The following is a 12,773-nucleotide window of genomic DNA, read 5'->3' on the forward strand; positions in this document are numbered from 1 at the left end:
GGCAGATTATTATTAGTTTTTATATGGGAATATAGTTCTTCTAAAGCCACAGAATAAATGTGACAATCATTTTGAAAGTTTCTTTTTCTTCATCCTTTCTTGTAGGGCTCCATTTCATAATTTAATTGTTTGTTTCCCTAAAAATTGATTTTATATTATAATAAAAGAAGAGTGTCTGATTCTTAATAAAACCAGTCAATCCACTATCAATATTTTTTTGTGTGTGTGAACAAAAGCCAAAATTTCATACTTACTTAGGTACAATGTGTTCTGAATTGATAATAGTATTTGTATGTAAGTCACTTTGGACTTCTGAAGTTATTTATTCACATTCTCACTGAGTCTAAATTTTTCTGAGCACAAAAACTTAAAATATTTTAATTATTATGCCATTTTCTTATGCAAGCAAACACACGTTGATCTGCTATTAAGATAAACTCAACATCCTTTCTGATTCTAAGTCTGAACCTTAGTAAAACTGAAAATGTGGTTATCTCCCTCTGTTTATTATATGACTCGTGATGAGAGGGGTAATTTTTTTGTTAGAGTCTGTAAACAAGTCTGGATGGCGCCTGGCATTTTGCCAGAGGGTGTGGTTTGTGAAGTAACACCAGCGAGCCATTAAGTGTGGAGATTCCTTATTGGTTGACTGCTGTATCGAGTTTATGTTAATTAGATAAGCTATGTGGAATGTATAAATACCTCTGTTGTCCTACAATTAACGGCTCCTACTCCTGCTGTATCAATGTACACAAGTTGTTCGTCACCCCCCAGTTATTTTGCCCAGCCAGCCGGGCTGCGGCAATTTTTAATATAAAATTCAATCTATAGGTTCCTTTTTTTAAAAAACAACCAAGAATGACTTTAAATCTAGGAAGTAATAACAGTCCATGTAGGACAAAAAAAAAGAAGGCAAATGTCAAAGAAGGATGCATGTCTGATTACAGATATGGTCTGGTGTCAGAGTCCAACAAAGGAAGGACAGGAAAAGAATTCCTAACTCAACATCATGTTCTCCAAAGACTACAATCCAGTATAGTTATATCTCAATTAAATAAAAATAGGAAGGAGTCTACAGGAAGCAGGTCAAGCAGTTCCTAGCCTGGAGAAGCCACCAGGATTGCCACAAGGCTCAGTAAGTACTGTTCTGCTCAATCAGCAGGGCCTCCCTGAGCAGCCACATTGGCCCAGTGCTGCATTGCCTCCTCCAAGACCTTGATGGTCTTTCTCAACCCTATCTTCTGGGGGAGCAGCAGGCATTTTATGCTATGTGGGAGCCTATGTCTTCATCACTTATGATGACTATGAACACTTCTTTGAAGATATGTACATTCTCATACCTGCTGTAGTGATCACAGAGGTAGGAGCCCTGCTTTTCATCATGTGCTAATTGCCTTCTGTGCCACAATCTGGAAAATCTCTGTGGACTTACCACTGTTGTCTCATCCTGCTCTTGTTTTTTGTCATGGAAGTTATTGTAATGATTTTCAAATATGCTTACAAAGCAGAGGTGGAAAATGAGGTTGATGCAGAAAGTTTGTAAGACCTACAATGAAATCAAACCCTGATGCTGCTAGCATGGCTATTGATTATGTACAGAAACAGCTGTGCTATTGTGGAATTCGTAACTACTCAGACTGAGAGAATACAGGTTGGTTCAAACAAACCCAAAACTAGACTATCCCTGTTAATTGCTCCAGAGAGTCTGCTATTAGATGCAATGGCAGCCTGGCCAATCCCTCTCACCTTTATCCTGAGGGGTGTGAGGCTCTAGTTGTGAAGAAGCTACAAGAAATCCTGATGCATGTTATCTGGGCAGTGCGGGCCTTTATAGCTGTGCAGATGCTGGGCATGCAGGGTCATGCATCATGTTGTGCAGAGGGAGTAGAGAGCTTGCTTATAAGCTCCTCATTACTGGCAGAACTTATGCATAGTAGATATCTCAAGCTTGAGCTTGTTAGTCTTGTTTTGATTTGGAAGGTGAAATGAGCAGGTCTGCTGCAGTTGGCCTCTTGAGTTCATTTAGTTAAAGACACATACACTGGTGCTGGATGGAACAGCTTGGCTTTTCATGTACCTACCCATTTACCTATACACCTCTGACTTTATTTCAGCTGACGATCCATGCCCCTTAATGCTTAAGTTCAGTGGTAAATATTTTAATTTCAGAACTACTTGCAAGATGCATAGTGCCATAGAATTAAATGAGGACATATGCCGCTTTTGTTGCCTCCAAATAGTGATGGGACTGATGTCATAGTATCACCAGGTCCTTTCAGTCTTTAATGTGGAGAATTCTTGGCCAAAGGTTTTGGTGGAAAGGAGGAGGAAGCCAGCTGTCTGGTTTTAGCTGACACCAGATGGTGCCCCTCATCAGTGTCCTTTTGAAGACCATACACTGTAGTTTGATAAGACTGAAACTATAAAAAATGGCTAAAATAGATTTTAGAATCATACAAAGTGTATCTTTGTTCATCTTCAAAATCAGAGTCTGATCTTTGAAACTAGTGGTTTGTAATCAAAGCTGGCTTTATAAGAGGAGATTAATGTAGTCACTACTGTTTTAAACAATTAGTGTGTTTTTTATGATTGAGCCTATTCATCATAAATCTTAAACTCATTAGAGATAATGTACCCACACAGACCAGCAAAATAATATGTAGATGTAATCTCAGTTGTACATAGAAAAATCTAATTCAATAAACTCTGTATAATCCTTAAAACAACAACAACGAAAACTACAACCTAGTACTTTGAGTTGCATTTGGCATACATACATTTATGTAATTTAGAAGAACTTTTGTATGTATCAATTGGAATGGTAAATTAAAACATGGTTATTGTTTTCAATCTAGACAAGAGCTTATTTTAAAACTGCCTGAATTCCATTTGAAATTATCCATTCTCCCCTATAAAGTATGTATGATAAAGTATTATTAATGTAAAATAATAAATTCAAAATAATATGTTACACATTTCTCGGTAAAGTTCTATGTCTATGTAGGTGCAGTTTGAAAATTTTTAAGTTGTCTTCAATGTGTATATTTCCCCTAAGTGGTTACTTTGGAAAGACTGCTTCCTTAAGAGTCAAACTTTTAGTGAAAATTCAATATTTATATTCTTCTCTTATTATTGTTGTTTTCTTTTACTTAGAATCTCTTGACTTTCTAATGAGTTATGAAGATAGGCTAAATCATAAATATTCATGATTTTGGTCTCTGGGTGAAAATACACAGAAAGTACAATTGTTTTTTTTTTTTTCCTCAGCTTTATCAAGGACCAGACTTGGCATCTGAATGAGGATTGAGTTCATCTAAATCAAAGACCAGTGTTAGTTTGCTTTTATGAAGACATGGACTAGGCCAGATGAATTACGTAAAGCATAGTAGTGTGTGCCTGTGGACATGCAGGGAGAGGCAAGCAGAGCCACAGTGCGGATAGTAAGTGTGCTCTGCCCAGGAAATCCTGTGCTTCTTGCCACACTGGATGTTGCATCTTCAGCACCTTTTTAAACTCATTGAGCATTGCTGAATCACAAGCAGTATGCCAAGCTGCTCCAAGGACATAAAGGTGATATAAATTAATTTCCTGAGATGGTTATGATTTTGTTAATGTGTTTTTATTCTGTTTGTAAAAAAAATTGATTTGGTAAATATTAATTGCCTTATCAAGGGCAAAACATCTGGATTAATCAAAGATAAAATTATATAAGCCATCCTAAGTAGCTTCTAAACCATGAGAATTATGCATAGTAGTATTAAGAAATTTGTTACAGGGGAATTTTAAAACCAGGGTGCATTTAAACACATTGTAAGGCAACTATGTCAACTGTATATACTAATTACCTAACTCAGAAATTAGATTCATGTTGCTATCTGTAATATAATCATGATATTGCTTTAGGCAGGAACTTACCCTTGAGGGGTAAATATAAAAGCAGTAGATGATACAGTTCCTTATCTGCAGAATATGAGAAAAAGAATGTTTGCCTCTTTTAATTTGTAGCCCCAGTGATTCCTTAGAATTTTAGCTATAAAATCCAATCAATGTCATATGGCTGTAAGGATGACATTTCTTTGTGGCTCTATTAGTACCGCAATCCTGTTGTTGTCTGTGAATCGACATACTGTATTCTAAGAAACCACATGGTCTGCTTGGCCTTTCTCCAGAAACCTGAGTCAGGACAATGTAGTAGTATGCAATACTCTTTCAGAATGAATGACTTGAGACTCATATGCCACAGTGATAAGCTGCAATAATACATTCTTGTGCTGAAGTTTTTTAAACTCAATGAAGGGAATGCACTGTTGGAGAGGGAAATTAATAATTCATACTATGTATTATAATCACTTGCCTCATGTCTGTGATTTTTGTAGCCTAGGTTTGCAAAGGATCTAGAAGCAGTTTAATATTATGCCTAGTTTTAGTAAAAGAAAAGATTAAGGAAAACGTTCAAAAGCTAATCATTATTAAAAACCACAAAATATCCAAATTTCTCAGATTAAAATTATTCTTAAAAATAAATGCAGGTGCTTGCGATAACTAAACTATATTAAAAATGTTTCATTATATTTTTGTTCCAAAATATAGTTATTGATATTTAAGAAAGTTGCTGAGGCTGGCCTTGAACTTTCAATCATCCTGTCTCAAGATCCTGACTCACTGGAATTACAGGTGTGTGCCACTGGGTCTGAAATCCATTTTTCTTTCTTTCCTATTATAAATTTTTTACTGTAAAAATTAGAATATTGAAGAAATTTAGTTGGCTAATAATAATAATTTTGACATCATTTTTATTTATTTAGGAGATTATTACTCACGCTTAAAAATGCCCAGATCCTAATTTATTAGTGTAAATATATCCTAATATATTAGTGTAAATATATTACTGGCAAAAGGGAATTTGGAGAAGCCATTAAGCCTTTGAAATGGGAAGATTATCTTGGATTATCCAAATAGGCCTAATCTAATAAAATGAGTCCTTAAAAGTAGGGAACTTTCTTGTCTGGGTAAGAATGATGAGATAAAAATAAGAGTAAAAGTGTGAGAAGGAGTCAGTCTTCTGTTTGAAAATGAAGGAAGAAGTACATAAACCAGGGAACGGGGTTGGCCTTTGGATGTTGGAAAAGGTAAGGGAATACAGCAGGCCCTGGAGACTTCCTGTGGAAAACAGCCCTGCCAACACCTATGTCTCAGCTTAACGACACCTGTATTGAACTTCTATTCTACAGAATTGTAAAATAATAACTTTGGAAGTTTAGGCTAAGTTTGTAGTAACTAAAATCCTAAAACTTTCTTCTTCCCATATACAAAGTCTGGGAAGAAAATAAACTGATATCATTTACAAAACTGTATTACCTCAACCCTACACTTTACACTGATCTTTTATAATGACCTATGAGATATGGATTGATATTCCCAATTTAAAGGTGAAAAGACACATGTTAATAATTTGTCTGACTTTCATCACTTCTTCATTCTCTCTATAAAATATTAATGTGTCCTAAGCTTATAGAACAAAGTATCATTTATGTCACAGAAGTATGAGGTTGACCTCAGCACAGCAACCCTGTCTTCCTAGGGCAACTTCCACTGCCTTTCCTGTCTGTCTGTGTCTCTGGGAGTGCTGGTGCAAGTCTCCATGATGCATTCTCACGGAAGGAACCTATGCCTATGTTGCTCTGACTCACAGTTCAGAACTCTGACCTGGATGTATGGGATGGCCATCTTCAATAAAGAAAGCCTGTCAAAGTCATGGATGTATGGAATTTATACAGGCATGGGAATCTGGCTGATTTCTTTCCATCCTGTGTGAGAGATTCAGTCACTCTACATGACCATCTGCAGAAACTCATGAGGAAAATAAATACATGTAACTTCTCTCTGTTGGCCTGTCCTATATTCCACTAAAGTTCCAAATCCTTGGAGCCAAATGTGAATACAAATAATTGTTTTCTAGTTTAGAATATTAATTGGTTCTTAGATCCCAGAACCCAGAATCCAGGATGACATCAGGCACATGGGAATGAGCTGTGACTTAGGTCTCCCCTCCCTGCCTCCGCAGAGGCCAGGGCACCTCATGAGGCCAACATCTTAGGTACACAGCTTGGTAACAGTAGAGATCAAAGATGATTGACATGACAGACTAAGAACACATAATTGGGGACATGAAATAGGCCTAATTTGAGGCCACTATTGTGTTTATAGCAGTGAGCAGTGTCAGAATACATGGCAATTGATACATGGCCCTCTTTCTCCAGGCCATTTGTCATGTGAACAGCTGACAGCCACTTCCACAATGTTTCAGTTACAGGTGTCCCCTCCAATAATTGGGAGTAAAAATGACACTCATCAGGTAATCTGCAGGAGGGAGCCTGGTTTCTTATCATGGAATAGATCAACATTTTAAAATATTTTAAAAATATTATTAATGTATAATATGTGAGATTTTGTATTGTTACACAGTGACAAAAAGAACAGAACTGACCTAATTCCTTCAGTCATTGCCACTATATTTTGCTGGAAAAGAAAGTCATTGAACACATAATGAAAAGACAAGAAAAGGAAATAAAAGTATATGTATTCTGAAGGAAGAAATAAAACTCTTTGTTTATAAATGACATTTGTGATTGTAGAAAATCTGAAAGAATGAACAGAAAAACATCTGAAAGACTACAGAAACTAATAAGCAATTATAACAAAATCGTAGGAAACAATATCAACATACAAAAATGAATTACTTTCCTGTATACCAGCAATGAACAAGTTACATTTGAAATTTAAAATACAATGCCATTTACATTAGCACTCAGAAATTAAATATTTTGGTACAAATCTAAATAATATGGATAAGATGTAGATAAAGTAAAATATAAAACTCTGATCAAGAAAATTAAAGAAAATTAAATGAGGGAGAGATACACTGTGTTTGTGGGTAGGAAGATTCTCTATTTTTAATATATGAATGCATCCCAAATTGATCTAAAAATGCAGCCCAATTATAATAAAAATCCCATAAATTTATTTTATGGATATTCACAAACTGACTCTAAAGTTTATGTGGAAAGACAACAGAATTTTGAATGGGAAGAGCAAAGTTGAAGGACTGATACTACCTGAATTCAAGACGTACTGTAAAATTACAGCAATAAAGATAGTGTGGTGAAGAACAGACAAGTAGATTAATGGAACAAAATAAGAAAACAAAACAAAACAAAACAAAACATGGAACTAGTTAGTCTTCTGATCACTGATAAAGGAGCAAATGAAATACAATTGAGCAAATACGGTCTTCAACAAATGGTGCTGATAAATCTGCATGTTAAAAAAATCAATCCACATATCAACCTTATACATACACTTCACAAAATCAAACTCAAAACAGACAACATAATTATACTTAAAATTCAGAACTAGAAAATTTATATACAATAATGTGGGAGAAAACCTTCATTATTTGGAATATGGCAAATGTCTATTTTTAGATACAACACTAAGATCCTTGTCCATGAAAGAAAGAATTGATAAGCTGGATGGACTTCATTAAAATTAAAGTCTTCTGCTACACAAATGACAGTATAAAGAGAATGAGACTGGGAAAAAATATTTGTGAAGACACAACTGCAGAAGACAGATAATAGTTAAAATTTTGCTATGAAAAATGGGAACATGATATCCATTGTGCAGTGCAATGTTCCAAGAGATGCTCATTTCAGAAGAAAGGTTTTGAGTTCTATGGGACAAGTTGGATTTGAGATTTCTTTGAGACATGCAACCATGGACCCTGAGTTGCCATTTACTCTTGTGGATCTGGAACTCCAGAGACAGGCCTGGGTTTAAGAAACACATTTGGGAATCACTGGCAAATAAAGAAGAATAGTCTGGGGAGAAAGAAAGGTGCCTGTGCTAGAACCTTGAGGAACCCATTCCAACAATAAGCAGCTGGGGATGAGGAACTAACCAAGGTTCAGAGCCACTGAGAGTCAAAGTTCATAACAAAGTATGTATTACTCTAAAATCCAAAATTGAAGGTGTCTTACTCTATTAAAGCACACTTTTGGTAGATTTTAAAAAATTCTAATGGAAACAATGGACATTTGAAAGATATAAAGTACCTTTTAAAAAACTAATTATTTTTAATTTTTCTATTTTGATCTGTTTATTAAGGAAAAATATCTCTAAGCACATTCTATCTTTTGGAAGGTATTTGGCATGTATCATAAATCTGTTTGAATGGCTTTAGATAGGGACATTAATTCTAAAAACCCGGATTACATATTTGTTATTCATCTGATTCATCATAGTCAGCATTTAGAACACAAATTATCATGATTCAGTAATCTGTATTCACTATTCACAATAATGAGACAATTTTGTCTAGACGTTTCTTTCTTTATTGGAAAACATTTTAAGTTGGTACATCATACATATATTTGCCAAATTATATTTCTAAAAATCCAGAGATAATTTTCTTCTGCTTTTCTCTAATCTGCCCAATGTTCATTGTGTTCTTCAAGAAACAATAGAGTACATGATGAATAAGTTTCTTGGTTTCAAAAAATACTCCTAGGTAGAGCAACATCACAAAGAAAGACATAAAATGCAAATGAGCATGGAGAAATAAAGGGGTAACTAAGGCTGTTCTTCCACTAGAGTACTGTCAGAATCAGCAGAGCATAGACAAATAATTTTTTACTAATAATACCTGAGGTCTGTGTTCTGAGGGCTTCATAGAGTAAAAACTTAACATGGGGTCATACAGATTGCATATAAATTTTATAAAAGCAGTTTTTGTGCCTTTTTACCATTCTTTTTTATTTTTAAAATTCATTTATTTATTTTTTATTTATAAATTCTTAGAAGTATAGTCTCAGGATGCACTATTTTGTTCTACATTATGTTTGTATGAACGAACACATTTGCCTAGGCACATATTTAAGAGAAAACTGTCTAGTTGCATACTATAATTTTTTTAAAAAATTATCTTTTTAGTTAATAATTATGTGTTAGCAATTGATTTGAGGTTTATCTTTTTCAGTAATGTTGGAAGAAATCCTTTGCAGAAAGCAGTTTTGTGTATGCCATCAAGAACAGGTATAGATAGATGTCAAATCTATGTATGCAAGTCAATTAAATACAGGTAGTCCCTTGGACATTTTATACTTTTAAATCATGTTTAAATATGTTTACTTATTCATTCCTAATTTTAAATGACAGACTTTATTATTTTAGAGAGGTTGAAGATTTTTAGCAAAATTGAGCATAAGGTATAGAAATTCCCTCCATTCTGTCTCCCATACATATTACAATGTTATTTTATTCCAAATAATAGAATGAATGAATAAAAAGGTTTCTAGAAATGTAGTAGCCTAATATACCCCAATTTTCTTCTAGACTCAATATAAAAATAAATTAATTATCTTTTGTGAGTGTGCCATTTAGACTGGATGGAAGATTTAGAGAAAAATTCACTAGAGGGCTTGTACTCTACTTTTTGGAGAAAGGGTCCAGGTGAATATCTGAAAAAAAATTACAAAGTAATTCTAGGAAGAGCTAGGTCCTAGAATTACTGATCCTGAAACATCAGGAAAAGTAGAGAATTGATATTTATAGTAAGAATTCATTAGATCTCCATGTTTTTTTCCCAAAGGGACGAGAAGTAACTAAATACCTGAGCTAAATTCTTTTTGTCCCTAAAGTTTGAAGAGCACAAGTGAACAGGGGATCAGAGTACTATTGCCCACAAGGGAGACAACAAAGCATCGTCCATCATTGATTATCTGAGATTCCATATTGAAGGAATTCCAGCAGATGAAGTGGAAGCCCACAGAATACATAAAGAAAAAGTAGCAACATGTCTAAGGAGGGGAACAGCAAAAATGATAGAGAGAGGGAGAGAAAGAGAACAGATGTCCTAATGAAATAGGGCTGTTTAAGGAGACATAGAACACCTAACCTCAGAATATATGCAGGATCTTCCATAATAAAAAGCACAAACACCCTTTCAGAAGAAGAAAAGGATCTGCTGTTAATCAACAATCCTACTCTCCACTAGACTATAATCCATCAACAGCTCATCCTTGTACCACCAGGTGGGTAAGCAATGAATTACAAGGAATAACATCAAGACATTTACTTTAAGTAAAAAATATATAGTGTAAACATGTTCCTACAAGTCATCTGTTTTGATAATTAAAGGGGAAAAAAGTGTACATTTTTGGTAAATAAACCAGATGGAGAATTTAAGTTCATTTACCTGTTACTTTGATATTTTATTTGTTCACAGAGTCGTGAAAAGTAGGGGGAAACTATCCTATTTTGGTATGTTCACACATGCTTATTTCTGAGAAAAAAATGTCATGGCAGAATCAGGACTTAAATCATAATTGCCCAACAAATTTTTATTAAAAAAGCAAGAACTATTTGATTCTAAATATCATATATTAGGAATGAGGGTATGCAACAGGGAAGAGCGAACCCACCCAAAGTAATTAAAGCTTCAAATAAAAATCCATTCTGGCCTAAGATGCTTACCTGCAGTCTTAACAAACCATAGCTTCTCTCTTAAAAATGTCATTTTGGGTCCTTCATGATCCAGTCTTTTGAATTCCATACAATCTTCTTCCTACTTTATACCACTAAGTTAAAAAATAATGTGAAATGCACCCCAAAGAAAGAATCTACAATGTTAACTTTACTTTCTTTGAAACCATTGTTAACATGTTTACTATAAAATTCTAGTTGCAAAGTACTTTTAAAAATAGTTTTTATCAGGATAAAAATTAACTCATAAGAATCAATCTCCCTGACTCCTACCTCTAAATTATCCATTCTAATTTACTTTTTTTTAACCTTGAAACTCCTAAAACAAACAATTGTTTAAGAACAGCCTCATTAACATTTATACACAATGGAGTATTACTCTGCATTAAAAAATGACAAAATCATAGAATTTGCAGGGAAATGGATGGCATTAGAGCAGATTATGCTAAGTGAAGCTAGCCAATCCCTAAAAAACAAATGCCAAATGTCTTCTTTGATATAAGGAGAGTAACTAAGAACAGAGTAGGGAGGAAGAGCATGAGAAGAAGATTAACATTAAACAGGGATGAGAGGTGGGAGGGAAAGGGAGAGAGAAGGGAAATTGCATGGAAATGGAAGGAGATCCTCAGGGTTATACAAAATTACATACAAGAGGAAGTGAGGGGAAAGGGAAAAAAAAAACAAGGGGGAGAAATGAATTACAGTAGATGGGGTAGAGAGAGAAGAGGGGAGGGGAGGGNAGAAGAGGGGAGGGGAGGGGAGGGGAGGGGGGATAGTAGAGGATAGGAAAGGCAACAGAATACAACAGACACTAGTATGGCAATATGTAAATCAGTGGATGTATAACCGATGTGATTCTGTAATCTGTATACGGGGTAAAAATGGGAGTTCATAACCCACTTGAATCAAAGTGTGAAATATGATATGTCAAGAACTATGTAATGTTTTGAACAACCAACAAAAATTAAAAAAAAAAATAAAGCCCTGTTGGGCGGCCTTTTAAAATCTGCAAAAAAAAAAAAAAAAGAACAGCCTCATTAAAATGAAAATTATTAAGAGAGGATTTGCCTTAGCAAATAGCCTATATGAAAAACAGATCATATTATTGTGGTATTAGAGGGAGAAAAGAGAGCAATAAAATAGAATAAAAATTTACAAATTATTTGCAGAATTATGCACACAGTATCAATTTGGTGAAGAAAATGTGGTTTAATTAATAAATATGTGGGTATTAGGATGGAGCTACATTGAATCTCTACTTCACATAATAAATTCCAGATGTTTCAAGTAATAACACTTTTAGAAGTAAACCTTGGAGGCTACAGATTAAAAAAAGCCTTAGATAGAGAAATCTTTTTAAACGAGCAGAAATGCACAAATTAGGGGAACTCTTGGTATAAATTTTGCAATGAGGATGGTAGATTACAGGCTAAAATCTCATAAAAATGATTAGCAAATTGACAAGATAAAGACAAAAGACAACAGAAAGCTACACTGGAAAATTATGGATAATAACTTCACACTAGAATAAATTCAAAGGCGAATAATCATAAAATATGATAAAACTCATTCATCAGGGGAATACACATGAAAGTAGTAACAAAATACCATTTCATATCTATCAGACTGGCAGTAATCCTTATTTATAGAAGGACTGTTAGGAAAATATATTCTGATTATTGATCATAAAACTGTACATTCTTATAGCTTTTGTTAAAGGAAGAATAATCTGTTACTATTTTAACATATATTCTTAGATTTGCTAATGTCATGTTTGTAAATATATCCCATCACAAATCAGGAATCAATTCACTGGGATAAATACTAAGGGATGTTGACTACATAAACATAAAAAGAATGTTACAGAGGAATTGTTAGGATACTTTTGGTCTATCAACAACTTGGAATATCAGGTTCTCATTAAAAAGGCTGAATTAGCATAGCTGACTTTAAGTGTACCAGAAAGTTGTATTAAGCAATAAAAGTAACATACAAATCAGGGCACATAAGTATTACATTTTCAAAAAGCTAATAAACCCCTTCACATCTGTGGATAATTATATCAGCAAATTTTAGTGGAATCTTCTCTGAGCTTGGGAGTGAAATGAATGGCAAGTTATGGGACTGAATTAGAGGAAGTTTAAAAATGACAACAATGAAACAAAACCTACACGACTAGCTTCCATTTCAGTAAAATTATATGTGTGTAAATGATGCATGCATAAACATAT

At 34.2% G+C, this 12,773-nt stretch overlaps 1 protein-coding gene and 1 pseudogene across 1 annotated transcript in view; one reads left to right on the plus strand and one right to left on the minus strand.

The window, feature by feature from the left end:
* Nucleotides 1–2,059, plus strand: part of LOC107136087 — a 37,781-nt pseudogene extending 35,722 nt beyond the window's left edge.
* Htr1f (5-hydroxytryptamine receptor 1F) overlaps nt 1–12,773 on the minus strand; it is a 136,297-nt gene that overhangs the window by 82,368 nt on the left and 41,156 nt on the right. The gene's annotated exons all lie outside the window — the stretch shown is intronic.

Source organism: Marmota marmota, unplaced genomic scaffold (assembly GCF_001458135.2).
Source record: "Marmota marmota marmota unplaced genomic scaffold, marMar, whole genome shotgun sequence".
In the NCBI taxonomy this organism is placed as follows: domain Eukaryota; kingdom Metazoa; phylum Chordata; class Mammalia; order Rodentia; family Sciuridae; genus Marmota; species Marmota marmota.